We start from the raw sequence: 18,959 nt of genomic DNA, 5'->3' as shown, positions 1-18,959 counted from the left end.
ACCTCCAAGACCAAAGGCAAACATCCTTTTCCTAAGTTGAGAATTATTGACATATCTTGCAATGAGTTCACTGGCCTTTTGCCAACAAATTATATCAAACAATTTGGAGCTATGATGAATGTTGATGAACATGAAATGAAATTGAAATACATGGGTGATGGCTACTGTCAAGATTCTGTGGTGGTGATGATTAAAGGATATGAGATTGAATTATCAAGAATTTTAACAGTCTTATCAATCATTGATTTTTCAAGAAATAAATTCCAAGGAGAGATTCCGAAATCCATTGGGAGGCTTAATTCACTTCGGGGTCTTAACTTATCCCATAACAACCTTGAAGGCCGCATTCCAACTTCACTTGGAAATTTGAAAAATCTTGAATCATTGGATCTTTCCTCAAACAAGTTTGTTGGGGAGATTCCTCAACAATTGAAAAGTTTGACGTTTCTTGAGGTACTAAACCTTTCGGACAACCAACTAGCAGGACCAATTCCTCAAGGGAGCCAGTTTGATACATTTGGAAGTGATTCATATGGTGGGAACTTGGCCTTGTGTGGATTGCCTTTATCAAAGAAATGTAAGGAACTATTGCCACTGCCACCTCCACCAACACTCCAACAAGATGAGAATTCAGACAAGTCAAGCGGATTTAACTGGGAAGTTGTAGTGTTGGGGTATGGATGCGGATTTTTATTTGGAATGATTATGGGTTACCTTATGTTTGTAACTCGAAGACCAGAATGGCTTATGAAAATTGTTGAAGGAAAACATCATAAGAAGGTGAAAAGGTCTAAGAAGGGTGCCCACTGACACAGTGAAAGAAGAAATCAATAAAGACAAATGGCATTATTCGGTAATTGGAATTTATCTTTGCAGCATTACTTTGTTGAATTATCTTTTATGGTTTCTACTTATATGCTATATTTGAGTTATTGATGTTCTTATTTCAAAACTAGGTTTGTTCCATTAAGTAGCACAATAATGCAACGGTATCCACTTGAAGGGGTGTTTCACCTAGCTACTGCATTTGAGTGGGTGAGCATCTGGATAACAGCCATGCAGGACCACTTCAAAAGCTTTATCCTTGTTGCGGTATTGAATTCTAAAGCTTTGTTAAGTTGTTTAGTTTTCTTGAAGCACTAAGTTAAATAAGAGTTTCATGTCATGGTTTTTTGTTGTTTTCTATCTCACATCATGTAGCAACCTTTAGAGATTTGTATTTTGTATGTAATTTTTTTTAAAATTGGATTTCTGTCACAAAAGACTAGGCCATGCCTAGGTTTTAACTTTGAAATGCAATCTTACAATGATAGAATTGTTGTCTACTAGATAGAGAATTCATATTGAAAATAATATTATATGTTACTCTTTGAGCAGTTTTTTACCAGTTGCTATTGTAGTCCAGGTGATCTTCCAACATCATCTCTTCCACACCTTTTTATCAATAAACAAAATTGTTGATAATTTGATTTTGTTTTTCTTCTTCAATGGCGATTGGGGGATAAATTGGAGATATTAACTAGCACTTGTTTCCATATCGATGTGGGAATTTTGTGATTAATTATGGTAAGAAAATGTTGGTTTGAAGAGCGCTAATTGAAAAGGTCACAGGCAAGAAAACAATTGGGGTTGTGAACCTTGATTAGTACTGTACATTTTTGTTTGCAGTTATTTTTGTAAAATTTCCTACCAACAGGTGAATCAATTGAATGATGATACATGGCAATAAAGTCAAAGTAAAAATCTTTCATTTGATCAAATGAAAGAATTGTTTAAGTCCATGAATTGTTGAAAATAGTCATAAAGTAGTTATCAAACAATTGTTGGCTTAGTGGGCTGATTTGTGTGAAGTCAAGATTGTGAATTGGAGCTCTATTTTATGTCGATATAGTGCTCTGAATTTTGGGGGATATGCGAGAGATTTGAAGAATTGATAAAGTTTGAAGGCTTGGAAATGAGGTAACAGTTACAACAGTAGTTGGGGGGGATAAAATGAATTTCAGAATTTTAAGTTGTTTAGTTTTCTTAAAGCACTGAGTTAAATAAGAGTTTCATGTCATGACTCTTGTTTTTTTTCTCGCATCGTTTAGCAACCTTCTAGAGGTTTTCACTTTTGTATGTAGTTACTTTAAATTGGATTTTAGTCATAGAAGACTGGGCGTTGCCAAGTTTTTAACTTTGAAATGCAATCTTACAAGTTACAACTCAAACCATTCCCCTTGTTACATTCTTAATCATTTTGAGTAATAGAAATGCTGGCTACTAGATAGAGAATTCACATTGAAAATAATGTTATATGTTAATCTTTGAGCCTTGCTTTTACTCGTTGCTATTGTAGTCTATTCTATTTTTTTTGCATCTTCAATGGCGATTGGGGGATCAAACTAGAGATATTTACTAGCACTTGTTCTATAGACTTGGGAATTTTGTGATTAATTGTAGTATGAAAATTGTGATATGGAGAGTATTGATTGAAAAGGTTGCTCATATTTATTTTTTTGTGAAATTTTACTGGTGCAAGTGTTGCCATGAATAGGAACATATTAGATATTTTAAAAATTCAAGTTGTTGAGTTGATGCCAGGTTGTTTGATAAGTAAAAATATTGGCTTAGCAAATTCATGTTTGAGTTTGGTATGTGTATCATTAAAAATATTAGTTACTCCATGAAGGAGATAAAAGGATTTGTGTAGTTTTATTGGCTGGCCACAAGCTCACACATCCAATGAAGATATTAATCTCCACATTTAAGAGTATATTTGGTATCCTGCAACCCAAAACCCTGGTGGCAATAATTAGGGAGCTTGGGTAGCAGGTCGTGTGGTTTAGGGACCAGTGAAGAAGTAAATGTCACACATGAGACCATAGGATTTACATGCCTAAGGTTATATAGTTATCTTTTATGATTTGGCTTTGAAATGGTGAAAGAAAGGTTCTAGACTTTGAAGCGTTTGAAAGAGCTAGAACAGACTTGGATTTAAAGGGGTGATAGGCTGTTAAAATTTTATAACTGTGGCAAGAATTTTTTAAACAAAATTTTGGGATCCCAGTTTGTGTTCTGGTGGATGATGACTGGAATGACACGAGATAATGCTTTCTGTCACTTGTGGGGGTCCGATTATGGTTAGCATTTGGATTTTGTCACGTTTTTCATGTGGCTTTGTTCTAGGAATCTTCATTAAATACTTTATGACAAAAAATAATTTTTTGAAGTTGAAGTGGTGGAAATGAGCATAGGTTTGGTTGTCTCCACTATGTTTTTTAAATACTAAATAATTGCTTGGTGTTACTTTAATGCTATCAATATTTAAATGTTGGCCTAGCTTGTTTGAAAGGTGGTTGATAAAATAATTGTCATCCTTGAAGGGTGGATGATAAAAAAAAAATTCAGCTCAAATTTGTTGTTAATTGGAGCATAGCCCAAGTTCAATTTATTGAGCTCAAGGCTGCCTTGGACACACAAAATTAGGTTAGAGGTCGGGCTTGGGGGCCTCAGGCAACTCTCAAAACAACTTGGATAACTCTTCAATCTTACTGCACTCGCTCACGTTGCACCTCTAGTTACAAATTACAAGCTACCTTAATTTAAACCAAATCCTAACTGAATTGCTAAAAGTTCATTCGAAAAAATTGGCCATACAAATCAATCAATTTTCATTGCAAACATAACAAGATTTTATTTCCCAGTGTTGAATTTTTTTGTTTCCTAAATCTGTGTTTGGATCATGGATTTGGGTCAGGATTTGAAAATAAAAAAGAGAAAAGCGAGTGAAATTCAAATAAAATATAAGTTACATTTTTTTCTTCATTTCTTTTTCCAAGACTGCAAATGTGCTATGACTATGTAATAACATGTTAATGCCTTGTCACATGCCCTTTGTCTTTGTTGTTTCAGTAAATATATGCTTTGACAGTCATGAAGTCTCTATTAGAGTAGTACATTACAAGCTTTTGAATGGAAATTGTCATCTAATGTAAATGGAAATGAGTTGTCAATTGAAGATAGTTTCAAGCTTCACTAATCTATTAGTGTTCTGAAGAAACATCAGTTGTGTTATAGAAAAAAAGAGGATTCTTCACATTTTTTTCTCTCCAGCTGAGAAACCATTCCATCTTTAGTTCCTTTCTCAAAAAAGGATTCAATTTGTACACGCAAGAAATAGGCTGATTCAGCCCATTTTGTTCAATTTCTCATGGAGTAAAATTCTTATTAGTAGGAATCAAGGGAATGGCCGCTTGCCCTCAAATTTCCATTTAAAGGTGGATGTCGATGTCAATCCTCGAGTGCAAGTAACTTGGCGTTTCCTCGGAAATGTCATTGAGAGTTAAAAAATTATAAATGAATGGTGATACCACATGTTGATGATAACGTGGTATAATTGTTACATTGATTTTTTCCCCTTCTTGTTTGTGATTGTCATAATTGGAAAATGTGGAACAAGAAAGAAGATATAGCACATTAACAGACTTCATCCAATATGTAGAGATAAGGTTGTTTTATGATTGTTCACTCAAAATTAAGATTGTGGAGGAATTCTTTTATTGTTCAGCTTGCAAATTAGCTTTTCTCTGAATGGGAGGACATGGCTGATAATAGGAGGAGAAAGTATGCTGAATTATTTAATTTTCTGAATTGCTAAAGTTCTTGCAATTGAGTTTGCTCACTGGGCTGCATTTCAAGCTGTGTTGTTTTTTCTTTCTCTACTCTGTTCTGTTTCCTTCTTTCTGTGTTTGGATGACCAGAAAAGAAAATTTGGTACGACATTGTGTCGATGTACATGCCTCAAGCTAAAATTTGATCCTATAATTACTGAAATGATAAAGAAAATAGGCCAGAAATGCAGGAGAAACAAAGCAAACCGTAACTTTTAGATGATGGAAGTAGCCAGTTCTTCACAATTTCAGTATCTTTGCTTCTAGTATCTTTCCTGATACAACACAAATCTATCTTATTTCACATTTCTCGTTCATTTTCTTTTTCCTTCACAAATCATCCATGACCTAGACCCAAACACAAACACAAACACAGTCTTACGAACTTCAATTATAAACCTACTAGAGTCAAATGACTCAGCTAAGGAAATATTTTATGAGCATTATAAAATATAGTTACTAGTTGATTGTAAACAAAATATAGTAGAAATTGAATTATTGTGAGAATCTAGTGGCAAGTGTTTGTTTTCCCTACACAACAGGTTGTGTGTTTCAAGTCTTGAACATAAGATTTTTTCTTTTATTTTATTTTTGTAATCACTTTCACACTCTACACAGTTTTCACATGGCCACTCAAATTTGACTTGAATTTATTTAATGATGTGATTTTATGAATGTATGACTCAATGGGACAAATTAGTGACTATGGCCCATACCATTTACAACTTTTCATATTTGGCAAAGTAGTAAAAGCAGTGTCAAATGTGTTGACTGCGTTTCTTATAGTAATTTACATGGGATAAATTGTGGGCAATCTTTCTTGGTGTACACTCGGACTTAATGGTTGGTGGGTGATTGCTTTTGAATTTACTTTGTAGAAATGGATTCAATGTATTCTTCTCTAGTTGAGCAGAAAACATATTTTGTAAAATAATTTTCATATATTTTTGAAACAAAAATCAACGAAAAACAAATTTATTGAAAATATAAAAAAAACCTTTTTTTATTAAAAATATTTTTTGTCAAATCATACATAGGGTTACTTGTGAAATATTCGTTGGCTAACAATTATGTGGGTTTATGATAATACACCGTTTTCTTATGTCATATGTGTCTGACTTTGATTTTTCAGTCGGCATAGGCAAAAATCATCAACCTAAGGTTGTCATGGTGTTCTAAAATATGGCCCCTGCTACATAGAAAATTTTCCTTTGGAAATTCAAAGTTTAGCCCCCAAGCAGAGATGAAAAAAAGCAAAGAAATTTGGGGGTCCCTATTACAACTTTTTGAGTCAATCATACAAGTCATAAATGGCAACTACAATGACTTCGTGAAAAACAAAAACTACACTATAAAGGACATGTCTTCTAACAAGCTCATAACACCCTCTTCAACCTCAGTTTCCTTCAATATGAAGCTTCAATTCCCACCCATTCCTCTCCTCTTAGCCCCCTCCTATTCATCTTCGTTCTAGTCATGCACATGAAGAGATTCAAACCCAAAAACTCTATTCCAAAACTACCCCAGGTCCAAGAAAACTACCTCTCATAGGAAACATTCACCAACTTCTTGGCTCATCACTAGCCCATCACACATTGAAAAAATTGGCCACAAAATTTGAACCCTTGATGCACCTCCAACTTGGCGAAATGTCCACCATCGTCATCTCCTCGCCAGAAATCGTCAGAGCGGTCATGAAAACAAAGGTGGGAATGAAAACAAAGGTGGGAACAGATAAATCCTTTAACAATTGTTGCAACTAGCATAACTCTGCTGCAGTGTGAGCTAAGGACAGATATTCGGCCTCAGTTGAAGATTTGGACATAGTGCTTTGTTTCTTAGCAGACCATGAAACCAAATTCGAGCCAAGAAAAACATAAAACCCAGAAGTGGACCTCCTATCAGAAGTGTCCCCAGCCCAGTTGGAATCAGAAAATGCTTGCAGTTGAAGGGGACCAGCTGTAAAACTAAGACCATGGGAGATGGTCCCTTTTACATAACGAAGTAGGCGTTTAACACTTGAAAATGACCATTGGTAGGAGAACTCATTAACTAATAAGCTTGATTTACTGCGAGAGCCAAGTCAGGCCTATTAATTGTAAGATATTGCAAGCCACCAACTATGCTGCGATAAAGAGAAGGATGGGCAAAGGGCAAGGAGTCAATGGAAGATAAAGAGGGCTTGACAACCAATGGAGTAGGGCATGGTTTACAGTCAAGCATGCCAGCTTTGGAGAGTAAGTCAGTGGCATACTTTTGCTGAGATAAAAAGTAACCATGAGCCTAAGCTTGAACTGAGATTCCAAGGAAGCATGAAATTTCGCCAAGTTCTTTCATAGAGAAAACCTTGTGCATTTGAAGAAGAAGCTGATCAATAAGACTTGAATTACTACCAGCCAAAAGGATATCACCCACATAAATGAGGATGATTGTAATATAGGAGGTAGTCTTCTGAACAAAAAGAGAGGAGTCTGAATGACTATTAATGAATCCTTGAGATAGAAGAAAAGCTGAAAAAGTGGAATACCAGGCCCTTAGGCGTTTAAGACCATACAAGGCCTTCTTCAATTTACAAACATGAGTAGGATGGGAGGAATGAACAAACCCAGGTGGTTGTAACATAAACACTTCCTCCTCAAGCTTACCACGAAGAAAAGCATTGGAAATGTCCACTTGCTTCAAAGTCCACTGAAAATGAAGAAACACGGAGAGTTAAATTCTGGTGGTTGGTTGCTTAGCCACAGGGCTAAAAGTTTCTTGAAAATCAATACCCTCTTGTTGTCAATAATCCTTGGCCACTAACCGAGCCTTGTACCTAGCAAAACTTCCATCGGAATTCTTTGTGACGCGATATACCCATTTACAACCTATAGCAACTTTTTGAGAAGGAAGAGGAACCAGATCCCAGGTACACTGTTGTTGAAGGGAATTATATTCTTCTTGCATAGCTTGAACGCAGACAGGAGAAGACACAGCTTGTTTGACAGTAGAAGGCTCAGTAGTAAGGAATAGAGAAGGCTCAAAAACAGAAGCAGCAAGACACAAAGATGTTTGAGTCTTGGACCTAGTAAGCATAGGATGACAATTGAAAACTAGAGAAGGGACAGAAGGAGGAGGAGTCAAATGAAGATTTATATAGAGAGAATCAATAGGAATGGGAGAAGGGAATAGGGATGGAGAAGATACTGAATGAGGAAAAGCAGGAACTAAAGGAGCAGAATGTGGAGAAACAGAAGGAATTGAATGTGAAGAAATTGAAGGAACTGAATGTGGAGAAACAGGTCCTGAAGGAGGAGAAGGTTGAGAAACAAGATGAGAAACAGGAGTAGGGCCCCAGAAAAAACCAGATAAAGAAAAAGGAGAAAGAGGAGTATGAGGAAGAGAAGAGAAGGGGAAGCAAGATTCATTAAAAAGAACATGTCTGCAGATATGAATTTTACCTGTGAAGGGATCTAAACACCGATACCCTTTCATGAAAGGGTGATACCCCAAGAACATACAAGAGGTAGACTTGGGGTTGAAGTTTATGAGAAGTGTAAGGCTTGAGCCAAGGAAAACATTAGCAGCCAAAACCCTTTAAAAGAAGAATAATCAAGAGGATGATGGAAAAGAGTCTCATAGGGCGAGACATTATGCAAAGTAGAGCTAGGCAATCGATTAATGAGAAAAACTAAAGCAGTGATAGCATCAAACCAAAAAGAAAGAGGCAAATTTGACTGATGAATAAGAACAATAGTTTTTTCAGAAATGTGCCAGTGCTTCCTCTCAGCCACACCATTTTGAGACCGAGTATAGAGGTAACTCTGCTGATGAATGATTCCATTAGATGCAATAAATGAATCAAGCTTCTTATTAAAAAACTCAGAACCACCATCAGTGCGTAAAATTTTAAGAGAGGTGTGAAACTGATTTTCAGCATAAGATTTGAAGTCTAAAAACGTAGCAAAAACTTCATTCTTGTAATGTAAGGGGTAAACCCCAAAAAAACTATTAAAGTCATCCACAAACAAAACACAGTATTTAAAGCTATTCGCAGAAGAGTTAAAGGGTCCCTAAATATCACTATGAACCAAAGAAAAGAGAGCATTCACAGAAGTATTAGAGAGCTTGAATGGCAGTCTATGAATTTTAGCAACAACACAATTTGTACAAGAAGCAATCTTATTACAAGTAGTAGAACAATCAATATGATCAGAAGAAAAATAAGGCAAATGCTTGATAATGTGTTGAAACTTTAAAGGGGAAGGATGCCCCAATCGTTGATGCCAAGTGAGTGCACTAACAGAAGCAGGTGAGTGAGCATGACAAGCCTGTGGTAAAGCAACATGAGAAGGAGAGAACTAATATAAGCCATCCACATTAGATCCACTATAAATAATTTTGTTCGTAAGCTTGTCCTGGATTTGAAAAGAGTTAGCATCAAAAATAATAACACAATTATGATCACGAGTGAGCTATTGAACAGACAAAAGATTGGACGCAATAGCAGATACATGTAACAAATTGTTCAAAGTAAAAAAACAGGTAGGAGCAGGCAAAAGACCTGTGCCAATATGATGAATGGGCAAAAAGGAACCATTACCAACAGTCACTTGATCCTATCCTTCATAAGGCTATGAGAGATGGAAATTTGAGAGATCATTCGTGAGATGATTTGTAGCAGCAGAGTCAATGTACCAGGGCACAGAGGAAGAACGAGGTGGTGAAGAATTGTAAGAAGATGAGGGAATTGTTGCTGCATAGGCTCTTGAGTTTGAGGGATTAGCTGGAACTGGAGATGAGGAAGACAGTGGTTGGAAAGATGGATCCATTCGATGCCAGCAATCAATAGCAGTGTGGCTTGGTTTGCCATAAATCTGACAACCAGTGGAATTGAACTGTGATCTGTTTCTGTTATTTGATTAAAGAATATGGTTGTGCACATCAACACGCTAGATCGGTTTTGAGTTTTTTTTTTTCTAATTTTTATAAATTTATTTATTTGTTTATTTTTGTTTCTTCCTTTAATAATCACCAGGTATAAGAAATGAGAGAGGGAACTTGCCCATGCATATTCTTCTGAGGGTCTTGGAGGAATACTTGTGAGTTGCTAACCTTAGTAACTTAGGTCCCCAAGTTTTTTCGTATAGAGTTGATTGAAACAGGTATTGTGAGGTAGTTATTTTGTGGCGCCTCAATTTTAAGTGAAGAATTTATTATTTGGGTCACTATGTTGTCTGAAGGTGCCAAATTATTTTTAAAAAGTGGAGTTCTAAGATTTTTGAGTTCTTCCATCTGCCTTTATTTTCTTAATATGTTAATTGTACGGTTTTCAGAGGTTGCCTCTGTTTTCTTGTTTTGGCTGTAATTTTTAATAGATTGCTATAATTCTATGTAGAAAATCATAGCTAAATTGATTGTTTGGGAACAACGCTTTAAAAGTTTCCTAATTTATTCAAGTTTCACAAGAGTTGGATTCAGATTGGTTGATCGAATTAGAATTGATGAAGTTTCAGATAGCAAAAAATCGGCTATAAATTCTGAATATTTGATGAAATTGGCATTCTGGGAAAGAATGGCTTTCTTATATTGTCTATTAGTTTGGTTGGAATTTCAGCTAAATTTTAAAAAATTGGTTAATAATCGAAAGAATTTAAAGATTGTATAGTAGTTAATGGAAATCTATTTTTGTAGTGAGGTTTCAATAAGGTGTTGGGATTAGGAAGCTGGACTTATATAGTAAGGCGATATTACAAAAATGGCTATTGAGATTCACACCAAAGAGGCATAGTCTTTGGAGAAGATTGATTGAGGGGTGATGTGGCAGCTTGCTTGGTGGGTGGAGGATTTATACTAGTAGAGGTCCATATGGGGGTGGGCCTTTGGAAGAGTATTCTCTCAATTTTTAGTTTCTTTACGTTAATTATTGGCATTTGGATTGATAACTAGAGCTTCTTGTGGAAATTATTTAGTTTTTCATTCCTTTACTCATCAATATTTAGACCCTTTACCCACCCAAAAAATATTTAGACCCTTTTTGTTTTTTGTCTCAATTTTGTTCGTTCGTTGGTAGGCTTATCTAGATCACGATCTTAACAATTGGATTGTTCAGTATATGAATTTTAGTATTGTTTCGATTGGTGGGTATGATTTAGATTTTGATAAATTTGTTTGAATTTTGCAAAATTTATATGTTTATTGACCTATTCTTTGGCAATTTTGTTGTGTTCAATTCGTTAAATTGCCACAAAAATGAAATTTTTGGGAATTCTTCTGAATTATTGTTCATTTGGTCAATTGGGTCAGTGTTGTTTTGGTGAATTTTGCTTTGAATTTGTGATTTGGTTTTTCAGGGGAGGGGTTTGAAGTCAATTCCTTGGAAAATGGGGGTTATGTTGAGGCAGGTTTTGCCCATTTGTGGTATAGTCTGTTTCTTCTATCCTTCCCTCCGGGCAAGGTCGGGAGAGTCTGTGAAGCGGTACAAAAATCTTCTCGCTGATATCTTCCCTCAGTCTCAAGTGAGTATTTGGCTTCCCTTGTATCAGTTTTACTCGATTGTTATGTCTCTTTGAAGTAATCTCAATAATTTTTGTTGCTTCAGAGGCCAGTTGGCGTGACTTTTTGCAATTCTTGTGCTTCTGTATGTTGAGGATGACTACTTCAAAGTATTTTATCAAGTACATTGTTATTGAGTACTCAACAAAAAGAGAAAAAAAGGGAAAAAGTACTTAGTGTTTGACATTGATCTGGTTGATTTATATGCTCCGGGGATTCAAATGTGTTCTGAAAATGGTGGGAAAATTTAGAGAGATGTTGATTGGGATAATCTGCTTTTGAGGGTAAAAAATGAAAAGGGCAACATATCATTACACGAGGCCTTGATGAACGGTCACCAAGTTGTAGCTTATTATTTGATCACGGTAGATCCAGAAGTGTTATATTATCTGAAGAATGAAGTGAAATCAGCTCTGTTTTTCGCTGCTGAAGTAGGGTTTTAGGAACTTGTCACGCATATTCTATGTGATACAGTTGGGATTGAAAATACAAATGAAAGACTTAAAGGGTAATCACCTATTCATGCTGCCATTTTAAAAAGAAACCGTGGTAATTCTGATACTTATTCTTGATTTCTCTTTGGTTTTTGCATTTTTGTTTCTCAATTTATTTTAAAATCCCAGGTGTTTTTGATGCCTTATTGAAATCAGAACCAAGGTTCATTCGATTAAGAGATGAAGAAGGAAGGACTCCACTTCACTTGATTGCATGATTGGGCTATCTTGAAGAGGTTCAGTACTTGTTAGGAAGACAGAGTTCAGGTGCTATTGCAAGGGACAACAATGGCTTACTTCCTATTCATTTAGCATCAATTAAAGGCCATGTTGATGTTGTCCGGGCGTTGCTTCAGTATTGGCCTGATTCGAGGGAACTGCTCAACTGTCATGGTCAAAATATTCTTCATGTTGCAGCCAAGAGCAGAGGACATAAAATGGTTAGTTACATTCTCCAAACTCCTGAGGTCGAGAAGTTTTATAAACATGAGGGATAAGCATGGAAACACAACCTTGCATTTGGCCACCTTGGATTGGCATCCAAAGATTGTTAGTACCCTAACATGGGATGAAAGAGTGGACTTATAGTGAATAATGAGGGTATGTCTGCTCTTGATTCTGCTGAATACTACATGGAAAGAATGTCCTCATTTCGAAAGGTATGCACTCAGCTAATTAAATAACACTACACTTCAGATACCTAATCAAACATAACAAAATGAGGGTATGTCTGCTCTTGATTCTTCATGTTATTTATCTATTTTTATTTGCATCAATTCCACGTACATTAATATGTCAAAAATAGGGTCCAAGCAAAGCTATATCTATTGTTTGGGTAAACTACTAATAGGTCCTAATAGTTGGACTTAATTCTTATCAAGTCCTATTAAAAATAAGTCTTGGTAAAATTGTCATTCAAAATAATTTTTTTGTAATAATTTTTTATATACGTCGCTAAAAATTGACAATTAGTAATTTTTTTTTGGTCATGATTTTTATAAATTGTCGCTAAAACTTACAATTGATGATTTTTTTTATAACAAATTTTTCCCATAGGACCTATTAGACAATAAGTTCACTTATTAGGACCTACATGTAAGTTTCCTTTGTTATTATTCATGATTAATGTTTTGCAATGGTAACTATTGTGAATCTTGTGCCAGTCCGTATATACAATCTCGAAATGTTTTTCACTTAGTGTGCTAAAGCTAAAGTTCTCCAAAGGTTGTCTGTGTGTGAACATTCATTTTCATAGTACTACGAATTATTATTTAGCATTGACTGGAAGGAATTTTAATGGCCTGCTATTTCAATAGCCATTAGGTGGTCATAGTTTAAATTTGTGAGACATTTTTATCTTGCGACGGTTAACATGGACTGCATTGAAGGCCGCTGGTGCACCACTAGCTTACTGTAGAAAAGCCGTCAATGCTAAAAAGAAACAAGCATCTATGCAACTGGAGAAAGTGAACATAGACAGCTATAAGGACCGATTCAACACTCTTCTATTTGTGTCCACCCTCATTGCCACTGTAACTTTTGCAGCTGGTTGCACAATACCCGGTGGTTATAACAACATTGAACCTGACCAAGGCATGCCAACTATGCTAAAACACAAGTGGTTTCACATATTCATTTTCTGTGACACCATAGCTCCATTATTACTGCTGTTACCCTCATATGGGCACAATTAAGGGACCTCAATTTGGTGCTTACTGCCTACAGATTGGCGGCACTGCCACTACTGGGGATCACTCTCACCAAAGCAAGGAGGAAATGATATCAACAGAGATATTTCCTCGTTTAATTTATTTGATTTGTTGGTTAATTGAGTTCCTTTTGTTTGCTTTTGGTCTTATATGTTGGTATCTAAGTAGCTTGCCAGCAATTATGTAATTGTACGTAATGTTTTGATATTTTAGTGTTTTACAGTTAATGTGGCTGTTATATGTTGGAGATGAGTGGTTTTGTTCTTGTTTCTCTCCAATGTATACTCATTTTATTAATAAATTTTTTGTTGGTAAAATAAAAAATTTAAAAATAAAGAAAAAAAAACTCATCTTGTATATACAGAAATTTTCTAAATATGCATTTGGTCTAACTAGTAGAAAGAAATACGTAGAGAAAAAATCAATACACGCAGAGAGAATTAAATTCAAAATAAAATGAGATACATATTGATTTTTTTTTTTTTTTTTTTTTGGGGGATAAAATTCATTTTATCCTTTGTGGTTTAATAAGATACCCTCATATGGTTTTTGGACTAAATTGTAACACCTAACTCTACTAACAAAATTAAAAATTTACTATTTTACCCTCTTAAACTAGTGTGTCAACTCATTACATATACACAAGTTTACACAAAGGATTTTACTGAGTTAACTCATTATGTATATATACGTACATAGGTTTACATATACACATTACATAGAATTTCCTTTAATATATATATATATATATATATATGTAGGTTTATTTATACACAATTTTATATACATATATATATATATATATGTATATAATCAAATTGGGTATTGATTTGGTTGAATATTGATTAGTCTGACCATAATCGATAGAGTATGAAGTACAAACTTTGTTTATTTAGACAGAAATATTAATGGTGAAGAAGTAAATTGTAAAACGATCCAAATTAGATGGGGATAATTGACTATTTTTAAAATATAGGAGATAAAGTACTTTACAGTTAAACCACGAGGGTTTAATGAATTTTATCTTCTTCTTTTTTTCTTTTTTTCTTTTTGGCGCACGTAGTATTGTTGGAAAAGTTAAGGCCAAAAGAGTTAAATTAAATTTCTTGTCATCTAATTAAGCAGTTAAAAATAAGGTTGCTACTCAGGCAGCTCAAACCGAGCAACATATGTCCAACTTGAATTTTTAAGGATTTGACAATATATTTTTAAAATATAGGTTTATGCAGCAATTTAAAGCTCGAATTAAATTCAAGGCTAGGCCTAGACAAAGATTTCTAGCAACCTAAAACTTGAATTACAATTTAAATATAAATATATAAAAATATTAAATATACATATAAATTATTACAATTTCAATTTGATTTGCATTAGTTGAATTGTTATGACTTTCTTTGTTTTTTTTCTTCTTCAAATTACTAGCAGATGGAATTGAGGATTGGAGACTGAAGAAGTGAATGAACTACTTCAACATTTGTTTTAAGTTTGTCTTTGTGTCAGTAAAATTTTTGTTAAGTCTTGATCGATAGAGATTTAACAACAATTTTAATCAAACAACCAAACAGAAAATCAGACGAATATGTAAAGGTTCTAATGTCTTGAAAGTACAAGGATTTCTTTGGAATAATTAACAATCGAAAGAGTGAAATAAACACAGAATTTTTTTTTATTGTAATCTTTTAAATTTATAATGTTACAAATTGTTAAAAGTTACTGCTAAAAGTTAAAATATTCCTAAAAATAAAAATAAATAAATAAAAAAAAAGACTGATAAGTTTGATGACTTCTGAATCTTGTTTCTTTGTTTCAAACCGTGCTTCTCTTGTAACTGCTGAAAGCAGCCCACTTTCACATCAAGTTATATTCCACTACTTCACTTTGTAAGCAACGTCTTCCATAATCACCCACGTTGCCGAGTTCTTTGCCCATCTTGGATTCTTTGCCCCACGTCTGCTACACACTGCAAAAAAACAGTAACAAGAACAACGAGAACAATAACAACAACAATAATAATAATAAAATATGCTCATAATTATTTAAAAAGATAATTTTGGTCTGAATCCATAGACTAAAATTGACGGGTCACAATCAATAAGATTAGATTTGGCCATGATTGACAGGCCACAATCAATAAAATTAGATTTGGTCACAATCAATAGGCCACAATTGATAGAAAATAATTTATAGTACAAACAATTTGTAATGTGAACTTATTGCCTGTTACTTAGGATTATTGGCCAGTCTAGCAGAGTGATATTTGCTTACAGCAATTCCAAGTGTACTCTTCATTTTTCACTAGTTAAAATAAAAAAAAATTATGTTCTTTATTTTACTTAATTTCTTTTTTATTTATGTACTCTAACATTAGTATTTATTTTATCTATCTATACATACAGACTATTTAAAGAGCCTCCCAAGACTCTTCAAATGTAGCTAATTTTGAAAATTTTTGTTAAAATAACTATTGTAATAGTTAGTCTATTGGAGTGACTAAAATATATTGAAGATAGGTATAATAGCTAACAAATCTCATTTAAAGAGTTCATTGGAGATATTCTTAGTACTATTAATGTGGCTAGGATGTTTAATTTGTTTTGATGTGATTTCATAGTTGATACTTATGTTTCTTATTTTGTTACTTGTTAGCATGTTTTATAAAAATTCAGCTTAAATTTGTGGGTAATTTGGGCCTATCTCAAGTTAAATTTATTGAGCTCGAACTAGACTTGGGCGGGGCTAGACAACACTCAACACTACTTGGGTAACCCTCAACTTATTGAATTTGTTTGAGTTGCACCCCAAGTTAAAAATTATGAGCTACCTTAATTTATACTAAAGTCCTAATGTAATACAAATCAATCAATTTTCATTCCAAATGTACCAAGATGTCATTTCCCAGTGTAAATTTTTTTTTTGCCTATTTTGTGTTTGGATCATAAATTTAGATAGAGATTTGAAAAGGAAAACAAAAAAAAAAGAAATAGGAAAAAAGAAATAAAATGTGAATAAGATATAAGTTAAAATTTTTCTTTATTTTCCTTTCCCTTTTTATTTTTAAATCTTTATCTAAATTCATAATCTAAACAACTACTTTATAAGTAGACTCTTCACATTTATAATCTCATATGAAACTCTAATGAAATGAAAATTTTGATCATAAAATGAGTACACAAGATCAATATTTAACTAAAATAAAAATGGAAAAAATTATAACATAATGATGGAAAAAGTTTGATTAAAGTTGACTTATTTAACATAAAGAGCCAGAGGCTAGACCTTGTATTGGTTGGATGACTTTGAAATATTTCTCTCTTTATCCCACCAACCCAACGTTTGTTTGTCTTCTATTTCTTTATCAATTTCAGTCTCAAAATGTTCCATTCACTCTTGCTTTCTAATTCCAACTACAACTTTTTCCGCACTTACTTCCAAACTTGTTGACTTGGGACCACTGCTACTAGAATCAACGCTTAAAATATATTTGGGCAAGGTACTTGGACCACTGGTCTTTGTATTTTGAGTACTATATTATTTTGGACTATGTAAATTTCTGGAATGTGATTATCGATTTTTCAATAAAATGAATCGTCACTTTTAATTAATACCCTGCCAATTTTATTTTTCAAAATTTGGGACAATAAAAAAATAATGAATCTTAAACTTATGCTATAAAAAAGCAAAACAATTTCAAAATTGCCAACTTTTAATTTATTCAAACAAATTATATTAGTAATTCTTACTTTTATATCATTTTTTATTTTATAATTTCAATGGATTTGATTTTGATATGAATTTATAATTGTCTCAATTTAGTCCAATTAATTATAACTTTTAGTTTTTTTGGATAAAAAATGGACACATAAATGGCACGTGTGATGCATTTATAGATAAAAAATTATAAACTTGTTCAATTCAATGAGTCAATCTCAACCAATTCAGTAATATTTTCTTTCAAGAACCCTAATCAATATTATTATTTGAACTAAATTAAAACAAAATTTAAAATTAATATTCAAAATTGAACTTATCAAAATTATTCAAACTAAAAATGGCATAAAGAACAAAATGTAAAGATTACCGATATAATTTCTCATGTGGTTTATGGAAAACCGTTACTAATAGTTTTGGGACCACTGAAATTAAAGACAGACTAGCTGTTGCGAACTTAAATGTAACGCCCTCAAAATAATACATAAAACCCATCACTAGAGACATACATTGATATAAAGAAACCAACCATTTCTATTCATTAGAGTAATTCTTACAACAGTATTACATGTTCACAACAAAAGCAAATGCCATATGGGCTTATAGCTTTCCAAGTCAACACCTGGTTACACAAAAGAAGAGTACTAACTCTATACAAAATAAGCCCTTGGCTTGATATACATGTAATACAAATAAAATAAACAAAAAGAGTCTTCAACTCTCATCATCATCCAAGCTATGTTCTTGGAGGTGGCATACTACTTGTACCTGAAAATAATGTCTCATATAGGGTGAGCCAACGCCTAGTAGAAATATGCTAAACACAGTATGAGCAATAACTAAGACATTAGCAATTGATAAATGTTCAATTTCCATAAATCAATTCATAACCCATTTCCATTTCATGACCACTATGTTCATGTTTCATTTCAGTTTCCATTTCTTATCAATTTCACAATTTACATCAACGGCTCAGAACCTGGCCAACCACTTATATGAGACAGTGACTCATATTAAACGTTTCCTATTTTACAATAGATAAACATACTAGTTGTATCAACATCTCAACAGATAAGCATACAAGCTGTATCCACATTTCAACAGACATGCATATTAGCTATATCAACACTTCCAAAGATAAGCATATGAGCTGTATCAACACTTCCATAGATAAGCATATAAGCTGTATCAACACATTAACTGACAAGCATATGAGCTGTATCAGTGGAATCCATCCCCTATCTCCTCCCAAGTAACATCCGGTTTAGAGGTCCATCCCCTATCTTCCCCTAAACTGTGGAGTACAACCCCTATCTCCTCCCCCCCACACACAACGTATATACACAAAGGTCATATACACAATCAATCAATACATAACGTTAATGTATTCTATCAACCGTTATACTCTATGACATATCCAATTGATTAGTTTTAGTTTGCCTAATCATTATGCATTGTCTACAACAATCAAAACTACCCTCTACCGGTAGCCCAAGCAATTATTTCTAAACAGATAATAAAAGCTCCAACAGATAAAATATCAATGTTTTCGAAAGTGAGCGATTAATAAATCCAACTCCACTATTCTACTATATAATGAGCCAATTTCATTATTTCCAACTCAATTCCATATAACTACAATTTTCCCAAATTAATCATAACAATTAATTTATACAACCAATTAGGGTTTTCTACCTCATTTCCCAATATTGACCCAATGGTCCATATATCAACAACCAACAACAATATCATTATTTTGAAATCCACAATACACATTTTAGAATCAAAATAACAAAATCCCCTTTTAACATTTTGAAACCCTAAGTCCCAAAATTACCCGACTTCAACACTTTATCAAAACA

General features: G+C 33.7%; 1 protein-coding gene across 3 annotated transcripts in view; it reads left to right on the top strand.

The window, feature by feature from the left end:
* LOC114285411 (receptor-like protein 7) overlaps nucleotides 1–13,636 on the top strand; it is a 306,773-nt gene extending 293,137 nt beyond the window's left edge. Inside the window, exons 4-7 of one of the 3 annotated variants that reach the window (XM_082878810.1) lie at nucleotides 10,985–11,149; nucleotides 11,233–11,735; nucleotides 11,837–12,339; nucleotides 12,997–13,636. The gene's annotated coding sequence lies outside the window, so the exon portion shown is untranslated. Of the gene's footprint in view, nucleotides 1–7,228; nucleotides 9,734–10,984; nucleotides 11,150–11,232; nucleotides 11,736–11,836 lie in introns of those variants that run through there. The other 2 variants (XR_014335696.1, XR_014335697.1) reach the window with 2 other exon arrangements.
* The last annotated feature ends 5,323 nt before the right edge of the window (nucleotides 13,637–18,959 follow it).

The sequence above is a fragment of the Camellia sinensis genome, chromosome 7 (genome assembly GCF_055761805.1).
Source record: "Camellia sinensis isolate YWXY chromosome 7, ASM5576180v1, whole genome shotgun sequence".
Lineage (NCBI taxonomy): Eukaryota > Viridiplantae > Streptophyta > Magnoliopsida > Ericales > Theaceae > Camellia > Camellia sinensis.
Note: the sequence above shows the minus strand (reverse complement) of the source record. Positions and strands in the feature narration are given on the sequence as shown.